Here is a 16,923-nt window from a genome sequence, read left to right on the forward strand (position 1 = left end):
TTTTCCAGAGCATGACCATCCTAAAAATGTATCTTGGGACCAAGTAATGCTTTTCTCGGATAAAAATACAGCTTATTATTAATTTCACAGCTGGATGAAGACCTACTGATGCCCCATTTGGCACAGGAGTTGTTTGACCATAGTTAACCACGCTGCTCAGTACAGGTTTGTGAAAGGCGTGCCAATCAGGACTGGTTCAGATATTAATCGCCACTCCTATCCGTGGCCAGGAATATAACTCCGCTTGCCAGATTTATATAGCGCAGTGTCCGAACCACTATTCCACCATTTTACTTCTGAAGTCGAGTAGAAGTCAATATGAATGTGGAGTATGTACACATTAAATACTGCACTGTATTGTGTTCATATGTTGTAGTTCTAAATGGGTTGTGAAAAGGTAATATTCCTCACGCAGCAAAACAAGTATTTCACCACAGAGTAACTTATACTTTATCTTACCCAAACACTAATATGCACTCCACAGCTTAAACAAGTGCGTGGCTTCCTCCATTTCGGCTCGGTGGATAATTTAGAGCTAGAGAAGGTCAAATTCACGATTTAGTTTCAGGACAAACTATTTTTTGTAATGGCTACCTTTGTACAGCCTTTGTGCCAATATGGATTGGACACGTCAACTCATTTAACAAGAACATGGATTTATCTCAGCTGGCAGCGTGAGATTTGAGCCCAGGACCTTGGCGGTGCTGCCGCACTGCTCTGCCACGGCTATTATCTCTGAATCACCCTGCAACATGGCGAGTGACACGTAGCGACAGCTCATGGCACTTGAACTGTCCTGAAATGTGTCTCCACCACACAATTTGGCTTGGTTAAATAATCATCATAATAATGGTCCAATTCTCAGTGTTCTCCACACCAGCACGTATCAAAGCTGATAGACTCACAGTAATGACGTCACATTTACTCTATTTAAGACCGAAACAGGAAGACTTCACAATTCTGGCCAATCGTCCGATGAAGCTGGTTGTAATCACCAGAGAAACGTCGTACTCGATTTGTAAATGTTGTGGGTTTACTCTCCAACACACCGGTTTGCTGAAGTAGTAACTAATAGGCACGTTTTGTGCACGTGACAAACATTGCGAATTGCCTGTGTCGGGTGGCGGTGGGTTTAACGACACATTTATATTTATGTGATCTAACTCCCAAAAAAACCTTTATTGTGGATAATATTGGTCGCGAAAGCCTACTACGTGTTAAACTGTTCAAACCCGAGTGTTTTCCCCTCCCAGTGGAACTTTCGGAAATTGCCAATGTTTACTGGCCACAGGCCCATGTGTTTCATCAGAGGGCAGTACAGAAAAACACATTGTTCTACAGAACTATTCTCCGACGTCTATGCCTCCATGCCTTCATAAAACCCACAAAGACCAGCGTGATCTCATCAACGCCATGACCGGTGCGGGGAGGCCCTCATCCAGCAGTGGATTGACAAAATGAGCTGCACATGTAAACAGCAAGCACTGTTGTTGTGCCCCCGCCATGACTGTTCCAGGCGTTGATACAGTACGAGGAGCTTTGAAAGATAACGATGTATAAATGTACCATATTATTCCGTAATAAGTGCCAGTTTCAAAATAATGAAAATAATAAGAATAAGAATTAAACATTTTCAACCACAACCCATACTTTGATATAGCCTCTGAGGCTGTTGATGAAAGTGGTGATTTGCCAGCATGCCACTGATGCCAGTTACAGTTCGGAATTTGTGTGTGTGTTCCCATCATTAGCTCGCTCGGAAAGCACTTGCCATTGCGCACAGCGAGCTGCGTCGCACATGTCCACACATCTGCACCGTTCTGTTGTCGCTTTGGAGAGCGTCGTTATTGTCTGGATTTGCATCTTTTGTTTATTCACCATCAGTCCTGATCTATCCACTGCTGAACGAACGCCTCTCCGAGCCGTCAGCATTGTCGCGTGGGCTCGCGGTGCAGCAATCCGTAATAGCTCCCGCGCACAAGCTTGTTTCATCGCTCCGTCTCCACTAAATCATGCCCAAGCACACTTTCCAATGAGTCAGTGATTTCAATAACCTGTGTATTGTGTTCTTTAATCCCTGTGTTTCTCTTTCCACCTCTCGGTGAAATTCCAAGCATGCATCTTTCCCCATGCTTCTTTGCATACTCATCAGATGTTGTTCCATTTTCTCTGTCAGTGTCATGTTTCCGATCCACGTGTATTCATTGTGCAGTCCCGCAATTGCTTGCTCATGCCACTGCTGGTGTAAATGGCCCTTTGCTCCAGAGAGTCCAAGAGAGCTCCAGTGGAGCGCTCCTTTAGCGGGTATTTGGTCTATTCTTCCACCCCGGTCAGACAACTTGGAGGAGGTGGGAGTGACCCACACTGTAACCAACAACACGCGACCTGCCGATAAACCGGCTGTGGCTTCAGCGTTTATACAGCAGGGGGATTTACGAAGCTGGCCTCTTGGTTCAACTGCCGCACTAGGAGGTCGTGCCAGCGACCACCACAGCGTCCTGCGTATTGTGTTTGTGGTTTGTTTAGTCATTTTAATCGATTGTGTAGATAACTATTGGCTGGAATTGTACAACTGTTGGCCTCGGATAAAGTGGAATATTAATTTGAATTTAACTTCCAAATGGAATAAATTGCAATTGTATTTTTAGCAGAATTTTTTTTTTTTACAATTTTTCAAGATCATTTTGGGTCTTTTGCTGCACGTCATGTTTTCTGGAGAGTTTTTTTTATCAAGTGGTTATTGGGCCTCAGTCCAGGAGAAAATACTCGTTACAAAGGCTGTAATTACCCGATGAAAAAATACGAAGAGGATGTATTTTTTAAAAAAAACATCAATTTTGATTATCGCAGTGCTCTTCAATTACAGTCCTGTAAGGTCAAAGCCTTTTCTGTAGGACCGTATCACAATAATCAGTGTTACGTGAAAAAAGGTATGCGTACGTGAGCTCCACATTAGGGCCTAGCGAGGCATCGATGGATAGATTCAAATCGACTTTTGAGGCTCACAACAAGCTTCGGTTTATACAAATGATAAGCAACTGCTATGCGCGATGCTACATTTAGGCTCGTGGAGCCAAACGGTACATTCTGCGAGATCGAAAGCAAGGAAGAAAAAACATGCGATGCGCTTGGATTCTGTAATGTTTTCCAATGTGCACTTTTCCTCGGAAGAATGTAATTAGTGGTAGTAACGGCAGCTCTCGCTCCGGGCATACAGGAAACCGTACATTCAGAAGGCCCTGGTGAGCCAACCGGGGTTCCAAATAGAGGCTCTACCTGGGAGAGCATGGGCAACCCTTTGATCAATGTGGCTGTTGTTTTCCAAGGTGAGTCCCACATAGCATCACAAATTTATACTAAAGTTTGGCTCATATTGACCATCTTTACAAGAGTTGGTGTGTGTCCCCCATCCTCCCCCGTTACTGACAGACAGAGCCGATGCATAAACGCTCTCAACCTTAGTTGGAAATTGTTACTAAGAAACAAAACGGCAAGTTTCAGATTAAAAAAAACATTTTGGCATCGAATTGTGACCCTGATTGGTGACAATCTCATCGTTGGCAGGGTTCACGATAGCTCCATGACTCCATATGTAGTCTCGAGTCAACCTGAGGGTTACATAACAATGTATGAACTTGTACAGCACTTTGTATGTATGTAGAACTTCTTTCGCACCGTACGTAGCCAACCGCGCACTGCTGGATGAGGGCCTCCCCACACCGCGTGTAGGTCACGGGAGTTATTTGACCATACTTCACCGCGCGGGATCAGTGCGTGTTGGTGAAGGTGGCACCACCCCCTTTTAGAAAACCAGTGTTGACCAGCACTCGGGAAGTTTGCTCAAACAACCTCCCCCCATGACCGACAATGGCGTAGTGATGCCTTCATGCAGAAGCTCATTGTGCTGCATTTTTTTTTCCGATAAGTAAAGCCTTACGAATTAAGCGAATGATTTTGTGATTCTACATTCTAAGGCAGTGTGTTGTTGATGAGTGTCTTGAGTTTGTCTCACGAAGGAAACCTGACTAATTATCAAGAATATTTTCCATGAGTGTCCTAGCTAGTTATATTTACCCATTTTCTCCTGTTGCAATATGTTTGCAAATGTTATGTCATCTGGCCATTTACTCATTGGTTGAATAATAATTATAAAAATAGGATATTCTTTTGTTAAATATTATATAAGTCGAAAATGGATCTCTCGTGGACACGATGTTCCTATTGGATGTGCAACACGCTCCGTGTCTCCCTGACCATTATGTGTGGGATCCCAGTGGCAGATCACACACTCACTCACGTAAGAATAAAACATATATATTATGACTGTGCATGGTGCCCACGTGTCTCTTTTGAATGGAATCTCATACGAGGGGAATAATATTAAATAATGATCCCCTTTGGTGGACGCGATGATTTCATGAATGATCACCATCAACCAGCCTTTAAACAATCCGCTGCTAAATGAAGGCCTCCTCCCCATTCTGCGATATAAATAACCCACCTGGCAGGGTGCCTGCCTTCTACACACGAAGCTGATTTCATTGCTCCATCTCCTCGGTTGGAAGGAGGAAGAATAGGCTCGCAGCATTCAGCATAAGTCATGCACATGTTTGAACACCATTACGCATGGGATTAACAGAATATCGAATCATCAGCGCTGAAGAGAAAATATTATCATTGTTTGTACCTGCTTATGGTGAAGTATGGTTAAACAGCACCCAATGACCGACACGGTATGGAGACGTTCCAATAGGAGACTTTCACGCAGCAGTGGATTTACATAGGTGCTGCTGTTTTTTTTACCTTAATTTACCTTCAACTGCTAAGATTAAAGACTGATTTTAAATAATAAACGTCGCCCTATTGTATTAGTGGTTTTCTTTAGGGCAGGCGGTGCTATTTGCGACGAATGGGTTGAGTGAGTTGTTGTGAATGCTTATCAACCCACTGCCAATTCAACATCACACGAGTGTATCACCACCGTGTATTTTATGTATATACACAGGAGACAGTGTCTCTTTTTTACGCTGTGGTTGCGGAGTTAAAATACCGCGGTGGGTTTTTAAGGAGGTGGACCGTGAATGTTGATTCACATGCACACGACGACGATGATGATGCACGATATATAAAAATTACACATTTTTTTTTTCAAAAATTCGTTGTGCGGGGTGGGGTGGATGGGTGGGAAATAAGACAACAACAAAAAGCATTGAACGGAATTCTAGACGGAACGAACTCGGTATGCCGCGGGCGTGTTGAGCGAGCCGTGCTCGGCGTGTTTAATCGGAACGCGTGGGGGCTTCTCTCTCTCCTCTGCTCCGCCTCCAAGAGGCAGGGATGGTCGTCGGAGTGGTGGGAGCGGTGGTTGGTGGTGGAGAGGAGAGTGAGGAGGAGGCGGCAGCGGTGGCGCTGCTCCATTGGGGGGGGGCGGGATTTCGATTTATAAAGTCCGAGCGAGATGACAGGTAGAGATTGAGCAGAGATGTAGTGAAACGAGAGAGATGTCGGTAGACGTGAGAAGATTCTGAGTTTAAGATAACAAGGAAGATGCAGATGAGGTAGAGATGTAAGTGAGATGATCGAAATGTAGATACAATATTAAGCCGACGAGAGGGGATACATACAAATGAGACGAAAGATGAAGCGAGATCAGAAAATTAGAGACGGGAGACAGATGAGAGACCAGAGATACAGACAAGATATGGATGAAATCGATCAATTAGCTCCACTGATAAGTAATTCGCTTTTACGGTACAGTATTAGGATTTGAATTCGAGCTGATCTTTGGATAACCCAAATATATATTCATTACTCCGGGTTAACTGCTCCGTACGAGTCCAGAGCAATTGCCAGCGCACGTCGCAGAAGTCGGGTCCCCTTGCGCAACTTGCGGCCCTTTTGTCTTTCGCTTTATTTGCTACTGCCCAGCGTCACCGCTGGGAGGAGGAGAAGGGAGGAGGATGGGGGGGATTTCCGATGGAGGAGGGGTGGAGGGGTTTGACAAGAGGGAGGTTGGAGAGAGCGTCAGTGGCGCGTAACACCACCGCGCGTGGCGCTTGTGGGGGCAAGGATGGGTAGGGTGGTGATGGTGAGTGGTGGTGGGGGGTGGGAGGACGTGGAGTCTCCGCTCTATTCTCTGCGTCTGAGCACGTGCCGTCTGAGTTCGATTCCCCGTGCCCACGGCTTCAACGTCAGTGGTGAATTAATGAGCCGGTGCCGAAAGCGATATGTGTGAACATGAGTGCAGGGAGACAAAGGCGGCCGGGCATGGTGATTGACTCAACCGCACCCCACCCAACCCCTGGCCGCCACTTCGTGTGCTGTGCTGGCCTGAATAAGTCCCCGCTAAAGCACTTGTCTCAGCAGCCTGAGAAAGCCTACACAGCGGACACGTGTGTGTACACGTGTGGTTGAGAGCGGTAGCGCAGCGGTTAGCGCACTGCGCTACGAACCCGGAAAACGAGAGTTCGATTCCCGCTCATGGCCAACAGCAAAGACGAATATCTAAACCTTCCCGTAGGTAGACTCAGCCTTATAAATGAGTACCTGGTGCGGTGTATAGACACCAACACTGGGGAGACAAAGGCGGCCGAGCGTGGTGGTCTTATAATAGGTGCTACTTAGCTCACGAGTCTGTTACAGACTATATGGGCATCTTTGGTTTTGTGTACACGTGTGTGCGTAAATTGTAGGCTCGCTGCTTTGTCGATCATAGAACGTAAACACACATGTTGTATGTGGGACGCGTGTGTGTGTGTGCATTCGAGCGTGGTGTGCCAGGGTCGGTAAACCTGGGTTCGAACCCCAACCATGGGGCTGACATCAAGTTGGCAGCTGCATCTGAAATCGGATGTTCTCCTGCGTCTTCAATAAAATAGTGCTGTACTGGAATATTTTTTATATAACACAAAAAAAGTGTACTGTTATTCCGAATTGTGCAATGTTATTTTCCAATTATCAAGAGGAAGACGTAATCGGCATTTGTCGTGTTGGAAGCCCGAATGATTTTTGTTAAAGAAAAAACGAATACCTTGGTGCGTTGGAGAGACAAAAGCGGCCAGGCGTGGTTGATATGCCTCACCCAGCCCCAATCGCGGCCTGCGTGCCTTAATAGGTGCTCGCTAACAGCCCCACTCCACCCCTCCAAAGCGTGCGTACGGCTACACGGGACCATGATCTTTGCTTCTGCGCGCGTGCGCGTGTCCATTGCTCAGCGTCATTGTTCAAAACGAGGCGCAAAGTGATGTTGCGTATTGCGAGTGCGCGCCGTGCTGGTAGGTGGATTGGTGGGTGGGTGGGTAGGTGAATGGGTTGATGGGTGGGTGAATGGGTTGGTGGGTGGGTGAATGGGTTGGTGGGTGGGTTTGTAGTTGGGTAGGTGAATGGGTTGGTGGGTGGGTTGGTAGGTTGGTGGGTAGATGGGTTGGTGGGTGGGTTGGTTGGTGGGTTGGTGGGTTGGTTGGTGGGATGGTGGGTGGGTTGGTTGGTGGGTGGGTTGGTGGGTTGGTGGGTGGGTTGGTGGGTTGGTGGGTGGGTTGGTGGGTGGGTGGGTTGTGGGTTGTTGGGTGGGTGGGTGGGTTCATTAGTAGTGGATGGGATAGATGTGGAGATGGGTGGGTGAGTGGATGCGGATAAGTGGGATGGGCAGGTGGGTTGTCGGTAGGTTTGATGGCTCGGGTGGGTGAATGTGTGGGATGCGTTGTCACTTGGTGGGATGGGTGAGTCAGAAGGTGGGTGGATGGCTCAATGCGTGGACAGGATGGTCGGCCGGTAAGGTTGATGGCCGTGTGGATAGGTGGATGCGATGGTGGGTTGGTGGATTCGTAGGTGGGCGAGTGAGGGAGGAGACGGAGGGGGGCGAGGAGAGAGGGAGGACTGCTGAGAGGGCGGGCGGAGGGAGGGAGAGAGAGGGGGGTGATTTAGGGAAACAAGGAGAGAGAGAGAGGGGGGGGGGAGAGCGCGAGGATGGGTGCAGGACACCCCTGCTGGAGGGTGCTGGATGCGTGGACGGTGGCGATGTCGGTGGTGATGTTGGTGGTGGTGTTGGTGGCCGGGGGAGATCGCGAGGATGAGGATTCCCGGACACTTTGTTGAGGAGGCCACGGCTCGAGGAGGGCGTTGTCTCGCCGCCGTCTTCCTCCACACCGGCTGAGCGACCGGCTGAGCGACCGACCGGCGGGCGGGCGGGGGGGAGCAGGAACGAAGCGGCAGGACGAACGGAGAGGGACGAGAGCGAGCGAGCGAGAGAGCAAAAGGAGAGGGGGAGAAGGGGAAACGGAGCCTGCCTGCTCGCTCGTTTCCATAGCAACCCTGGTCCGATGCGGCCAGCGACTGCCATGAATGCAAAGAGGCTGAACGTGTGGATTTGTGTGTGCTCCTGTAGGTAACCGAGTCGTGGCTTCTCTCTCCTCCGTCGCGCCTATATCTGTGCGTCTCTCGCTCTCTCTCGTCAGTGACCGGCGTCTCTCCACGTATCCTGTCTGTGCAATGTCTCGTGTGTGTCTCTCTCGTGTGTCCGTGTGTCCGTGTGTGTCTCTCTCCGTGTGTCTCTCTCCGTGTGTGTCTCTCTCTCTCGTGTGTCTCTCTCGTGTGTCTATCTCGTGTGTGTCTCTCTCGTGTGTCTCTCTCGTGTGTCTCTCTCGTGTGTCCGTGTGTCTCTCTCGTGTTGTCTGCCTCTGTGGATAACCGAACCGGCGTTGTGTCTCCCCGTTGTCGCGCCTCCATCTGTACGTCTCTGTGCGGCTACCTGCTAGCCGGTGTGTGTGTCAGTGTCTACGTGTGTGTAGTCTGTCTGTGTGTGTGTCAGTGTCTACGTGTGTGTAGTCTATCTGTGTGTGTGTCAGTGTGTGTAGTCTATCTGTGTGTGTGTCAGTGTCTACGTGTGTGTAGTCTATCTGTGTGTGTGTCAGTGTGTGTAGTCTATCTGTGTGTGTGTCAGTGTCTTTGTGTATCAGTGTGTGTGTGTGTGTGTCAGTGTCTACGTGTGTGTAGTCTGTCTGTGTGTGTGTCAGTGTCTACGTGTGTGTAGTCTATCTGTGTGTGTGTGTCAGTGTCTGTAGTCTATCTGTGTGTGTGTGTGTCAGTGTGTGTAGTCTATCTGTGTGTGTCAGTGTCTGTAGTCTATCTGTGTGTGTGTCAGTGTGTGTAGTCTATCTGTGTGTGTGTCAGTGTCTGTAGTCTATCTGTGTGTCAGTGTCTACGTGTGTGTAGTCTATCTGTGTGTGTGTCAGTGTCTGTAGTCTATCTGTGTGTGTGTCAGTGTGTGTAGTCTATCTGTGTGTGTGTTAGTGTGTGTAGTCTATCTGTGTGTGTCAGTGTCTACGTATGTGTAGTCTATCTGTGTGTGTGTCAGTGTGTGTAGTCTATCTGTGTGTCAGTGTCTACGTGTCTGTAGTCTATCTGTGTGTGTGTGTCAGTGTGTGTAGTCTATCTGTGTGTGTGTCAGTGTCTATGTGTGTGTAGTCTATCTGTGTGTGTGTCAGTGTCTACGTGTGTGTAGTCTATCTGTGTGTGTGTGTCAGTGTGTGTAGTCTATCTGTGTGTGTGTCAGTGTCTGTAGTCTATCTGTGTGTGTCTCAGTGTGTGTAGTCTATCTGTGTGTGTCTCATTGTCTGTAGTCTATCTGTGTGTGTCAGTGTGTGTAGTCTATCTGTGTGTGTGTGTGTGTCTCAGTGTCTGTAGTCTATCTGTGTGTGTGTGTCAGTGTCTGTAGTCTATCTGTGTGTGTCTCAGTGTGTGTAGTCTATCTGTGTGTGTGTCAATGTCTCCGTGTCTGTAGTCTAGCTGTATGTGTGTGTCAGTGTATGTAGTCTATCTGTGTGTGTGTCAGTGTCTGTAGTCTATATGTGTGTGTGTCAGTGTATTTGTGTGTGTAGTCTATCTGTGTGTGTGTGTCAGTGTCTGTAGTCTATCTGTGTGTGTCTCAGTGTGTGTAGTCTATCTGTGTGTGTGTGTCAGTGTCTCCGTGTCTGTAGTCTATCTGTGTGTGTGTCAGTGTGTGTAGTCTATCTGTGTGTGTGTCAGTGTCTGTAGTCTATCTGTGTGTGTGTCAGTGTGTGTAGTCTATCTGTGTGTGTGTCAGTGTCTGTAGTCTATCTGAGTGTGTGTCAGTGTGTGTAGTCTATCTGTGTGTGTGTGTCAGTGTGTGTAGTCTATCTGTGTGTGTGTGTCAGTGTCTTTGTGTCTGTACTCTGTAGTCTATCTGTGTGTGTGTCTTTGTCTGCTTCTGTAGGTAACTAAGCCGGCGAGTCTCGTTTGTCGCGGCTACGATGGAGCGTCTCTTTTCAGATACCACTCTTGTTGTGTGCCTCTGTACGTGTGTGTCGCTTTGTTTCAGCGTGTATATGTCTGTGTGTGTGTTTACCTGCCTGTATGTACAAGTGTGGTGTGTGTCTATGTGGTCGACTCAGCCTCAAATGAGTGGTGGGTAAACATCGCCACTAGGGAGACAAAGGCGGCCGGGCTTGGTGCTGGTCACCTACCTGTGATGAGCCGGCCTTCATAGGTGCTCGCTAACAGCACTTGTCCCAACAGCCTGTTACAGGCTATACGGGGGATCTTTGTCGTTGTTTGTGTCTATGCGTGGGTATATGTGTATCCGTGTGTCTGTGTATTTGGTGTGTGTTAGTGTCTACCTGCATATGTGTGTGTGTCTATGTCTCTGTCTTCATGTGTGTCTGCGTGCGTCTCTGTGCGTCTGGGTGTGTATCTCTTTGTATCTGTGTGAGTCTGTATGGTTCCTATCTGTGGATGTATGCGTGCGTCTCTACGTCTCTTGGTGTGTCCATGTCTGTAGCTACGTGGCATTGTCCGCACATTGGGCTATGAGGGATGAGTTAGATTGCTCCACTGCCTTCTGCTGTACGTGCAATGTCCTTTGTTATTTATCCACCTATTTCAATGGACCTGAATTTTGGCTTTACTTGGACTGCTGCATGTGAATGTTTGACTTTTTGTGATTTTAATTTTTCCCATTAAATCCACATTTGTTGGGGAAAACCCCCAATCCATATTGTGTTCGTGGTGATTTCCTCCAGGCCTTTGTGTTTTTCATATCCCCATGGATTTTTCACATTTCTTTTTATTTCTCCAATGTACATTTATTTTAATGGAATGTTTGTGTGGTTTTGCCAGACCAGTTTTTATTTATTCTGAAGGCGCTTTCTCTCTCCGATATTGTCCCAGAGTTGGCACTGCCTATTTTCAGCTGACGTTAACGACGAACCTACATCGATTGCGAATCGTATAAAATGTAGTGTATCTCATACATATTCGTATTTGTAAACAATTTTCATTAACAAAAATTCCATGGTTATTTATTAATGCATAAATACGCTTAAATAGTAATACACAGGATTACACTGCAGCCACCAGTGTATTTGTACAACAACACAATCCCGACACAAATTATTATGAAATAAAATGTTCACCGCGTGCAATTGCGCTCGACAAATGGAACAGTTGATCATTTCAACACGCTGTCTCCGGCGTTCGTTATGCGGCTGACCTTAGCTTGACGAATGTGATGTCACACCTTTCATGGACGTTGATGCATTTTTGTGCATGGGGGGTGGTTGGTATGCGGTGCGCAACGCCGCGTGTGTGTGTGTCATGTGTATATCATGCGTCTGACGCTGCGTGTGTGTGTGTCATGTGTATATCATGCGTGTGACGCCGCGTGTGTGTGTGTGTCATGTGTATATCATGCGTGTGACGCTGCGTGTGTGTGTCATGTGTATACCATGCGTGTGACGCTGCGTGTGTGTGTGTCATGTGTATATCATGCGTGTGACGCCGCGTAGTGCCTGGAGAATCACATTCCGACAGTCTGCGGCGAGGGGGCGTGCGGCCAGTGAGCTTTGGGAGCCTGGGGCTCGGGTTTAATTGTCTCGGGGAAAGGGCGGCGGTGGTGGTGGGGGAGTTACCCGACCTGTCTGTGCGGAGCTGGTCCACCCGGTGGTTTGGCAGCTGGCTTCGGGGAGCCAGGCAGGACATTCCCCAAATAGTCATCGCCCGACTTGCCATTGGCGAGAGATGACTCCGTGCGCGCCGCGCGGGTGGCGATCGCGTGGGCTCCACGTGACTGGCCGACGCGCGCGCCTCCCGTGTCTCTCGTCAGGCGCGCGTGCCTCGAATACAACCCCGTGCCTCCTCGCCCGAGCACAGCAGCTGTCACCAGTGGCAGCGTCGTCCACGGACGGCCTCGTTGCTCAGCTGCGGGGCGAGCCCCTCGCGGTCGGAACGTTACAAGTTCAATTCCTGGTTAGGGGCTTGACTCGGCCCATTATCCCTCCAGGGACAATGAAAACAAACTTTGAGGGGAAGTCAACAATGGTGACTTTCCACCACTGTCTCGGAGCTGTAAACGGCACCCAATGTCTCAATACTTATTTGGGCACGTGACCTTAATATCATAATCATCGTCATCACTATCATCACCCATTCCAAAATCCACTGCTGGCACTTCCATCCTGAATATGTCACTGTGACCTCATGTTGCTGCACTCCATCTCACTGTCCCGACGGGTACAACCATTAAAGCATGGTCCCATTTCCCGTTTGGCAGCCCCACGTTTGTTTACTCGCTTTGTTCATGTCGTCCGTGAGCCCAGAAAAGAGGTCGTATAACTTTCGCGGTTCTCTGAATGTGGTCAAAAACAAAGTAAGTACGTGCTTACCATTTGAAATTAGTGTGTTATTAAATAATTCACTGTTATTAGCCTATAAATAAAATTGTACGTCGAGAATGTTGCTATCTTAGGTGGTACCAGTTTCTGCTCTGGCTCATGGACTAATTCCAGAGATGAAAACTTGGCAGAGTGAAACTTTTTCTCGTTAGTATCGAGTCAGATGCTGTTGGTACACTTTGGCGTGTTTATCCGGCAAAATGTATTTTTAAAAAACCCGAGGAAAACTGTAGCCCAAAAAGCAGCAATGCTTATGACCATTTTTATTGACCAAGATAGTTAATCATTATGATCCGGCTGTAATCAGTGTCTAAAAGCAAAGATTGTGCCAAGAACGGCATTTGTCAAATATTATTTTTAAAAACTCAACTATTTTTTACATTTTACCAGATCAGGCCCACTGAGCGATATAGATATTTTTCAGAAGTGACCTGGTCACAATGATAGCTCAACGAAGTGGCTCATCATGTAGAAATTTGTATCAGCCAAATACTCTAAACAGTGTTTCTAAATTCTTTGGTTATTTCGGTAAAGTCACGTATAAAGATAAAATAATAAATTAAATAATAAATAATATTATTTTATCTTTATACGTGACTTTACCGAAAGAACCAAAGAATAATTCCTGCAGTCACGAAAGCTCCAAAATTAAGATTGAGTGTTTCTAAATGTGGAGGTAAACACCGGAGGACTCTGACACGTGGCCACGGGGAGAGAGACATGCAACTCCAAATATACAGCAGCAGGCGTCAGGGTCAGGATTACGAACCTACGACCTCCTGTAGACCAGGCGAGGTAGGTAACATTTCGCCACCGAGACGCCCCCTAATAACATCCCAAAATAAGCACAATTTATCGTGCTTTGTCTTTCTGCTCATTTGCATACAAAAAAATTCACCTTGCACCGTCATAACTTTCTAAAACGCTAGCAAGGCGACTACTGTGTATATACGGCGTGGATGTAAAGCCTCTTAGACGTCGATCCAACAAATCCGTCGTGGTGTTTTTTTTTATCTTGTGGCTGTGTTTTGAGTAACAACTCCCCCCCCCCCCCACGTTCTAAAAATGCTGTTGGAAAGTAATCAGTTTAGTAACTTAAAAACAAACGAGACTTTCCTAAATGAAGTGTCTTTGGTAAGTGCTTCGTCACCACGAAATACAATTCCCTCTTAGTAATTGTCCGCTCGCGATGACCTGCACGCTGCCATTACGAGTTTCAGATGGAAACGTGAGCATCAGACGATTCCATCATTTGTCACGCATATGTCTTAGGGGTGTTTGTGTGTGTTTAACAATGAACCCCTTGACCGTATAAAGTGTTCTTATCGTCCTGGCGCCATTCCAGCATTAAGTTGTGGCTCCATCTCGCGTTTTGTGGTCTACCGATTCTCAAGCTACCGATTCTACAGCTCGGCTGTAGACTTCGTTTCTGGCGCTGTCGACCGCCTCACGATTATCAACCTCCCCCCCACCCCACACCCCCCGGGGTGAGAAGCGACGATAATTACACCTGCAGCTGCGTCCCGTCTCCAATTTAGTGGCAGTGCGCCACAAAGAGTGGCACGGAGTTCCGTCATCCACTGAAATGGAGTCACGAGCCTTAATCATCTAGTTGGACAATTATACAAACATTTACGGTCAGTAAATCATTGACTAATTCACCCGGGATGCGCCCGTTCACACCAGGTGGACGTTTTGCAGGAATTTGAGCCTGGATATTGTCTGGTTGGTCCTTGGATGAGCGATGGGCGTGCGTTAAACAGGTGTTATAGGCTGTGGAGCTACGCTGTAGGCAGCAGAGGGGCGATGTAGCAACATTCATTGTCATGCCGTACTTCTATGCTGTACTACTCGTGTTTATCAGCCCACACTGACCAGCGTGGTGAAGTATGGGCGAGATGTTAACTACCTCGCCGAGTATGCGCGAGGTCGTGGGTTCGATCCCGACCCTGACGCCTGCTGCTGCTGCTGTATATTTGGAGTTTGCGCGTCTCTCTCCCCGTGGTCGCGTGGAATTTTTCTCCGGGTTCGCCGGCTTTTCCCTCCACATTTACAATCAATATCACGCGTTTTGAGTATTGGGCTGCTGTACATTTTCACGACGATAAACCACTTCGTTGAGCTATCATTTGTGGTCAGGTCGCTTCTGATAGGGAGGTATATAGCTCAGTGAGCCTTACCTGGTAAACAAAACTGTTATTGTAGTTTAGTTGAATAACTCCTCATGATCCGTATTGTGTGGGGAGGCCCTAACGTAGCATCGTCTTGACAGACGGGCAGTACAATATACACGTGTACCATTCACCCTGTAAGCCACAAGTTGACATTTTATTTTCTTTCACAGTATAAAATGTAATTGCATGTAGTTTGTGATATACTTTTTTTAAGATAACAAAATAAAACGTTGGTAATTAAACCATTCGCTGACGCCCATGTCAGACACAAATATACTCTGATTAAAAACTAGACATGGTTTCCAGTCACTGTAAGCGGTAACAATTATATAGTTTCTATGTCAGCTTCAGATGAAGGTTGCTTTTAAAACAACATAGGAATTGTGCACAGAGTGCATGCCTGTGGAGCGGAGATGGCATGAGACGGGCCGTGTTTATTCATTCTTCATCTGCTTCCTTGTAAAGTATTTTAAAGTTGAATGAATATTTGATCTAGGACAACTCCTTTAAAATGAAAGTTATATATATTTCCTCACACTGTCTGAGAAAGTACAAAAATATCGCTTGACCATCAGCACCGTCAATTACAGTGTTCAATCTCTATCCACTGCTGGATGAAGGCCTGGCTATGCTGATACCAGATCTCCTAAATTTGAATACAAGGGCAGTAGACATTGGGAGTTGGTGATCCCAGAGACAACGTTGTGTCTGGCGTGTACGTACCATAAATGAATGATTTAATTGTTTCTTAGTAATACCGTGGTTGCGAGTACAAATGCATACCACCTGTATTTATAAAGCAATCCAGTACAATGAATGTATCGTCACACAACACAGTTGTATTGAAACATTTCATCAGCAATGATCTATCTATCGCTTGATGAATTCCGCTCCATGCCATTCCCCCATAATTCATCTCACTCCTGCACAGGAACTGATCTCATTGCTCCATGCCCACGATGATCATTCTCTCAGGAGCAATTATCCACCATTCCATCACCAGCCTCAACCAATGGCCGTCATCCCATGTTAGCGATGTGAAAAAGAGCTTAATAGCTCATCGGATTCCTCCAGTATAAATACAGATTTTTATTCTGTTCTGCTCAGACCGACTTTACTAAAGCCGTTATGATGACGCCTCTGTTTTGCATTCGGTTTCTTCGCCAGACGTCGTGGTTCCGTCGTCTTCTTCTTCGTCTTCTCCGTGTGGCTAATCTTCACGTGAGAGCGACGACTATCATTTTACACCGAGGTGGTTCGAGGCAGACAATGGCGTCAGGCGGTAGCAGAGTCGGTGGAATTTCAAGCACGCGCTCTCGGCCTTGCTCACTTCCATCCCTTGTCCCAGCGGCGGCGTCGTCGCCGGCGCGTTCCTCTGAGCGACGTCGTGGCTGCTCACGTGGGGCCGCTCCTCTGCAGTCACGTGGGCCCGCGGCGCTTCATGGTCGACTCGGAGGTTTTCAAAAGGCGCTCCGTCCTCGCTCTCGTTCTGCTCTTGGATCATTTTGAATGCCATCCACCTTCAATCGTTGTTCCGTGCTCTAGTTTGTGTGCCTCCAGCAAATTGTTTCAGTGTTGTTTAACAAACTTGGTGTACATGGCTTTTGCTTTGCTCACGTTATTAATAGATTACCGGTCTATTTTTAAGGTCGCTATATTATTTACGGCCCTTTGCCAATTCACTGGCGGACGAAGGTGTGTCCGTGCCATGTTGGTAACGGGTGTTGTTGGCCATACTTCACCACGCCGGTCCGTGCAAGTTGGTGCAAAGACCTATCCTGCAGCCTGTAGGGCAGGTTCAGGTATTACTCTCCAAAAAACGCAAGTGGCTCGAATCAAAATGCAATGCGCGTGGCCACTGCGCCACCACTCACCCTCATTGGCAGATGGGAAAAGCCAAACCATGGAGACCTAAGGACCAAATATATATATTCAGCATCGTATTGATAAATATATTCTTAAGCTCAAAATACACACATCGAGTTACGCACGTGTAAGAATTCAACGTTTTCCGATGTGTATGTGTTGTATGTAATGGGTGAATGTAAACCGTGCAGCCACTA

Source organism: Lampetra planeri, chromosome 41, assembly GCF_965212315.1.
Source record: "Lampetra planeri chromosome 41, kcLamPlan1.2.h2, whole genome shotgun sequence".
In the NCBI taxonomy this organism is placed as follows: domain Eukaryota; kingdom Metazoa; phylum Chordata; class Hyperoartia; order Petromyzontiformes; family Petromyzontidae; genus Lampetra; species Lampetra planeri.